Source organism: Pinus tabuliformis, chromosome 8, assembly GCF_031772625.1.
Source record: "Pinus tabuliformis cultivar Carrire ecotype Pingquan chromosome 8, CPIR1, whole genome shotgun sequence".
Taxonomy (NCBI): Eukaryota; Viridiplantae; Streptophyta; class Pinopsida; order Pinales; family Pinaceae; genus Pinus; species Pinus tabuliformis.
The window spans coordinates 959,847,904-959,855,643 of NC_142294.1; positions in this window are offsets into that span (position 1 = coordinate 959,847,904).

A 7,740-nucleotide genomic window follows, 5' to 3' on the forward strand; every position below is an offset into this window, starting at 1 on the left:
AGTGCCCAAAAATTTCTATAACACCTAGGGTCCTAAAATTATTTTTTTTGACTTCAAATTAACATGATATCAAGTGAAATATATTCATTATTTATTATGTTGTGTATTATGGATATCATATTCATTGAAATATATAAACATTATTTATTATGTTGTGTTTTACAGGAGCTATATGAGGCCATGGAAACAGATTGAGTCATATCAAATGAGGAAAAAATGGATGACGCGGGACATCAGGTACTCAAATTTTCACTTAACTTAGGAAAAATTGATATTATGGAATTTTTTGATACATCCATCTTTTTTCACGATATTATTAAAATTTATAGTGTAGTATCCAACCTTAACAGAAATCAATGCATGTTGTTGATTATTTTAGATGGATATTGGAGCAAATGTGGAGCCTGAGCCTTCAACTAGCAAAATAAAAATATATGTACGTGGACGTGGACCTAAAACTATTAAATCACATAGCAGACAATAGGTGGAAGAGGATATGAAAATGGATCTTGAAGACACAACAAATGCATTGAACAAGAGGTTGGTGAGGATTATAGTACATTGGACGAATACTTTGAGAAAATTGTTGTTTGTGGATGTTCTATATGTCGTGGAAAGAAATAATTCAAACGAGTGATTGTACAAAGACATTACATAGATGATGACCTTCCAATGGGTAGTATGCCTCCTACAATCGATTTGAATCCAATTATGAACTGTAATAAGGAATTTTCCAATTTGATTTAAATAATATGTATTCTTATTTTAAACATTGTTTTATATTATTCCAATAATTAATTTTTTTCTTAGTGATTACTTGCGGGATAAAGTTTTTGGTTTAAAGTTTCTTGGAGCATTGACCTCTAGCCTAGAATCTCATGATCATTTACCTGATTATACATCTGACAAAAATATGTGCAGATATACTATCTTGGAAGATTAGTAATTGATGAAAACCAATAACATAACAAGAACCAATTTAAAGATGCATAATTTGCTTAAAGACAAGGGGAAGGTGGACTACATACCCTATCAGAATGAATGTGATGGAGATGATGAATTTCCCTTGAGATTGACATCAATTTACAAAGAGACATTTGATCGTGGACTATATTGCTCTTGGCCCAATGATCAACAACTACCTAGAGTGTACGAGGTGTTTCAATTTTGGGGATACAGCTACAGGATACGACTGTCCAATATTCATGGAGTGAATCTAGGCCTCTTTATTGTCCAAAATGTCCATATGGGATATAAACATAGAGAAAATTCCCAACAAACCACTAGGAGATTAATTCCATATTATGGTTTGTTGGATGTGGAGCCTGATTATCTTCTATATTCAAAGGTATCGCCACATAGGACCCCAGTTCGAAATGGGGGCGGAAATGCCGCCCGTAAAATGTTCGCTACAGGGGGGGTCCAGGGGGGGGGGGCTGCGACCTTTGGGAGCCCCCCCTTGGTGGGGGGTTTCGGGGGCAGCGCCCCGAAGCTAAAAACAGCTGTAAAATTGCCTTGTAAAAGTATAGTAATTTCTATTCAATCTGGGCCGTTCATTAGGCGGATGATCTAACGGTAGAACTTATGTTTAGTTTAGGGTTTTTTTCCCTAGAAGGCAACCCCTCTCTTTGTATGAGGGTATTGTATTTGAGGCTGTGTGATAGATGTGTATTCTGTGAGAGAGAAATAGAGAGGTGAGACTGTGAGAGAAAACAGAGGATATTACAGCGGATTTGATGTAGGTTGTGTCTCTTCATTTTGCTAGATAATAAAAAGGAAGGACTGGCTGTTCGGGGTGGACGTAGCCCAAACTGGGTGAACCACGTATATCTGTGTCTCTCTTGTTTTGTGCGTTTTCTGTGTTTATATTTCTGCAATATTTTATGTGTTCCATTGCTCCGTAATATATAATTTTCTAACATGGTTTGTCATATTACAGTGGTGAATGGAGAAGGCTAGGAGAATATAAGCCTAGCATGTCAGCATATGGTTTAAATTTGAATATGTATACGCATTGTCTCCAGTTGGAAAGTGAAAAAGAAATGAATAGAGATCATCTTATGTATATAGATGGACGTGCATACACACACAAAAATATTGCAGGATTTATAAATAGTAGTAAGGGAAGGGACCCTATTGTAAGACCAAATTATCAATTTGTTAAGGTTATAAATGATAAAGATGGAGATATGGAAAGAGAGTTTGATAGGTTGATAATGGTTGAGGCTATTATGGACTGTAGCATTGGAGATGAGTTATTGATTAATTACCCCTTCTTAAAATGCACTCTTGCATGAAATAAAAGGGAAGAACAAGGTCTCCCTAAGGATGTTCTTAAGGGCAAAAAACCAAAGAACAATCAATGAGTGTGGACTGACATTTTATAAACTATGTTGTCAAAATTATGTTTTATTTTAAATTATTGTATAAAAAAGGTTGTTTATAAAATGATGTTCCATTATTCAATATATATATATATATATATATATATATATATATATATATATATATATATATATATATATATATATATATATATGTTCATACATTTTATATTTTTGTTTGATAAGACATATTTCATTATATTTATTTGAAATTGATACATTCATGTTTTATCCAATCACTGTGTAACATTAAATAATGGTTGTGTTTGTTGATAGTTAGAAGATATTGATGATACACCTACTAAAACCCAAGGACAAATTGGGTTAGTAAGATTTGGATGGGCTGATCCAAACCATCCTTTAAACAAAACTAGGGTGAGAAGAGCAAGATTGAAGAGAACACTACTAGATGAGAAATTTGAAGAGTTGATGAGATTAGCATACATTGATGACATGCCACCTAGCCTTAATGATGGTGATGATAGTGAAAATACTATGCATGAAGAAGGATTGAATGAAATGCTTATAGGTTTCTTTGGGGATGGAAAAAATGATGACGATAATGATCATATGGTTGACAATAGCGATGATAACAAGGGAAACTACCACCAACGTAATCTTGATGATAACAATTTGAAAGACTCAATCAAGCAAGCAACTAAGACAACCGTGTTTAATTAGGTGCAATTAGAACCTCAAAACCCACATGCATATTAATATTATTAGAAATCATCACTATTTGGTTGGTCAGACAAAGGATTCATTCACCTTACTGAAGTGAGTTGAAATCTATTTCTTACTTTCCATTGCCAATTGGTGTACATAATTCGTTAACATTCATCAAATTCATTTATATTTATTTAAGGGGATTTTAAAACCATATATTGTATATAGATATTCCTAGTTGTTATCGGGAAAACTAGTGTCTATGCAGAGCTGCTAGTCCCACTAAGACTGGTAGCTATCTTAGAAACAAACAAACTAAAACTACTTTCGTTTTCCTTTATGAGAAGTAGATAAGAGGGGAACAAAGGAGACCAACCTCTGTCTTGCGCTTGGTTCCTTGCTTGATTCCTCTCCCTTCTGATAGATCTTTGCCGCTCGCTTCCTCGTCTACCCAACTTCAAAGAGCACCTGTGGAATCAAAGCAACATAACACTATCCAAGAACAGAGATCTACTATCATAAGCAATATAGGACCAGATATATATTAACCACACAAATGTATATATCATCAATCATACAAGAATGTGGAGGAAAACTTGAATAGCTTTATTAATATCAAGAATAGCAAAGAGGATTACAACCAATTGTTCTGACCCAGCGTCATCCTCTCAGCAAGAAAGCCCTTCTTCAGCTCATGAAAAGCTTAGATCACCCAACACTATGATGTTACACCAAGAAACCAGCAGCACTTCCTTACAAGATACAAAATTCCAGCCTTTAGATCTCTGGGATGAGGGATCCATATATAGATGTTTGCAAGGGGGGTGAGTCAGCTTCTGAGATTTGATTAGTGTCCTCTCTCTGATAGTTCTTGATTCCACTTGGAGATTGATGATCTCTTACTCATCCCTGGGCGAATGCAGAGAGGCAAGTGTCACAGGAGAAGTTTCTGGAAGATTCCATGATCATCCACCTCGGAAATTAACTCTGCCATTTGTCCACTCTCGCCCATCGCACCCCATATAAGGGCTTTTCAGTATGCATCGCACCTCCTGTGTGCATTTAGGTGGGATGCAGCGCACTTTGACCATGGAGCAGGTGAGATGGCCAAGTTTTGACCAGTTCTGAGTAGTTTTTCATGGAGAACTTCTGGGAGATGATGTAATCAGCTGACCTTGTTCTTTTAGGGGATGGAACAACACTTTTAGGGACTTAGGAGCCCTTGGTTTATGGACATGTTTGATTGGGGTTGTAGTGCCCAAAAATGTCTATAACAGTTGCCCCCTAAAGCATGAGGTCGTTAATCTTTGGATGTCGGGTGAAATGCTTTATCATGAGGATCCGAAATTTTTTCGAGCTGGAAGGCGACCTGTAATAAGATACAATACAATACAGTATCTTCATAATATTGTCATGATCTAGCTGAGGCGGGCATTCCCATGCTCAGCTTTATAAATTCATTTTCATGTACATAAGACAGACAATTGTCTGTGCAGACTGATGATTCTGGTAGAGCCATCATCCTTAGATTGGATGACTATCTGTGCAGCAATGATGTACATTTGATGTTTTTATTTTCCTGAATATATATCGCAGCCCGGATGGATGAAACTAGATCCGAGGTCTTCAATCTCATTCGATCTTCACTCAAAGTACAAGTTGATCCATGTGAGAGATGTTCTGGAGTCGAACATGGAAAGACATCGCCTGATTACCAGCCAGTGATGTAAGCTGTTAACAGGCGTGAGAGGAATCACCGATAATGATGATAACCCTCAAGGTACAACAGTACAATTCAGGTGGTGTGAAAAAGGGACTTGGTGTCGAACACCACGCAAAATCTTTCGGTCGAAGGCCATTGATGTAAACCTGTCACCGGAAGTGAGAAACTTGCCATTGAGGCATGCAAGCTTCAAAGTACTGAAAGGGTTGTTCCTAGATCGACTTCCTAGATAATGAGCTGATGTCGACAAGAAGCGATCCGTCATAGGAGGGCCTTAATGAATCCCACATCTACGACACGGAACGGAGAAAATGATTTTAATGGAGGTGAAAATGATCTGATGATATAAGCTCCAGGGTGGCGGTCATGAAAGAATGGAGCGTAAATGTATTGCAGTGGATGAGACACAGGTGAATTCTCTGAGCAACTTCTCTTGAACATATCGGCGACACTGACATGATGGATTGGTAGCGTTAACCCAAATGTGGATGGTGTGATAGACCAATGGTGATAAGACCAGTGAACAGAACAACCCAACCCGACTCGGATGCGGAGTGAAAGTGTCATGTTCAAGAGTGACTTGCTACCAATAAAGTTTCTTCAAGCTTTCTTCCCAATTTTTCCCCAGTCATTGCTGACCAGTACCTATTTATTTTTGTCAAGCTTGAGGAGGATAACATATGCTTGTTCTATAATTTTCCCTTCGGGCAAACCCATCGCTATGTTTTAACGAGCCTAGCGATAGTGAAACTCATTCTTGTCTGTATGGACAAGTTTGTCGCTATTCGGTTTTAACGAGTTTAACGACAAAGATAACTCGGTCCTTTTCAATTTTAGAGAGTCTGAAGGGGACGTAAAGAAAACTCCAATAATCCTTTTTCATCTCATAATCCCTTAAGTCCGAAAAAGTATAAAATAATACAAAAGGGATGAATTTTCGGTAATTTTAACGAGCCGAACAAAGCAAGTGCTCGATCTTTTTGTGTAATAATCCCTCAGGTCCAAAAAGATTAAAATCTAAAGGAGGGATATCACTTTCGGTCTCTTTAACGAGCTGGAGAGGCCAATTAGTCGGCAATATTTTCATATTTTACGAGTCAGATGAAAAGAGCTTAAAGGAGACTCGTTTTTCGAGGAACGAGTGATAAATTCGGGTAGCAGATAATTCCAGGTAAGGTTTGGAATTTTCTAATCATGGCAGTGTCACAAGGATGGCTAACAGGATCACTCTTCACAGTTGTTCCTCTAAAAAGGGTAAACAATCAAATGGAGGTGAATGATCGGCCAATACAGAGTGGAGGTGATGGAGGTGATGGTAAGAACATGACCAGGGCTCAAAAAGCTGATGACAATGCATTCATAATGGTTATTTACCAGAAATTGGTTCATTTTTTAATGAGCTTGAACTCTGGAGGAAACATTTGCTCATTGCTTAGGTTTAATTTTTAACGAGCTTGAACTTCACATAAAAACTTCTTGTGGCGGGTTTATTTTTTAACGAGCTTTAACCCTGCGGTAACACTGCTCGTGATAAGTTTGCATGCCCCCAGCATAATAATGCAAATCGAGGTGCATGCCCCCCAAGCTTCATTGCATTCAACTCGGTGGTTGGAATGAAGGTTTACCTTCGAGATCTTTGAAAGTCTCGACTTGGATTTTACGAGACCATAATCAAAGACTCGATTTGGAAAGGGAGTTGTTTCATTTTTTAATGAGGTTGACACAGTAAAAGAACTATCCTCATGACTCCTTGTTTCATTTTTTAACGAGGTCGACACGAGATAAGAATTGTCCTCGGAATCCATCGTATTTACAGTATTTGATAGAAAATCAAAAACTAAAGGATGATTAAGGTCACTAGAATAATCTTCGTGGTAATCCGGAAGATGGGAACGATGGTGGTAATCTTCCCATGGTGCCTCTCCTAACATCACTGACTGAATGATTCCTCTATCTGTAGAATGTACATGCGATCAAGGATCTGAAGAGGTACCATATTCCTTAGACCTATCTATCCAAACACTCGATGAGCGTTGATTTGGGTTTGCCCCCCAGGCCAAGAAAATTGATTGCTACAATATTTCTAAAATGGTGATGATCCATGCTGACAAAATGTTTAGCAATCTTCCGAATCCATTAGATATAGAAGATTTCATATCGCAGGTTTCCACTATGGCCACTTGCACCAGATTGTTTGGAGGCGGTAGGGAAAATGTCCCCATTAATGTAGGGTCTTTTAGTAGGCCTACTCCAACATTTTGAAGTGATTGAGAGCTTCCATGGATCATTGGAATGCTTCCCGTAACTTGTGAACTGTTGGGGAGAAATGTTTGTTGGTCGACGATTGTAATTCCTCCTTGGAAGGGAAATGCAATCTTCCTGAAATAGGTCGACACAACGGCGGCCATGGCATATATCCAGGGCCTTCCTAGTAGGATGTTATAATCGAGGTTTCCGTCGATAACTTCAACATCAATTTCTACTGTTTTTCCCCCCAGTTCGACTTGCAAGTTACTTAATATCCCATATGGGGTGTATGTTCGTCCATCAAATGCTTTTAACGTCATTGACGATCGCGACAAGGGTGGTGAGCCTAAATTTTTCCAACAACTCATCAACATAATACATGTAGATGCCCCCTCATCAATAATTGTTCGATGAACAGTTTTGTTGAGGGCTTTCACTTGAATAAGGAAAGCTAGTTGAGCTGGTAACTGAGGGTCATATCCTTTGTGATTAAAGGACACAAGATTGGAATCCGTTGGGTCTATCCCACCTATTGCTGATAATAAAGCCTACTTTTGGGAGGGGCAACTTTGCAGTACCTCAAGTGTCGACATAGCGGATGGAGATTGGGCCAGATCTTCCACTATATTATAATGTTGTGCTGCTCTGGCACGAGGATTAAATGTCGACTTGTGTACTACTCCCTTTGGAGGTTTTATTGTTAGCTCTGGAAGGATGGGC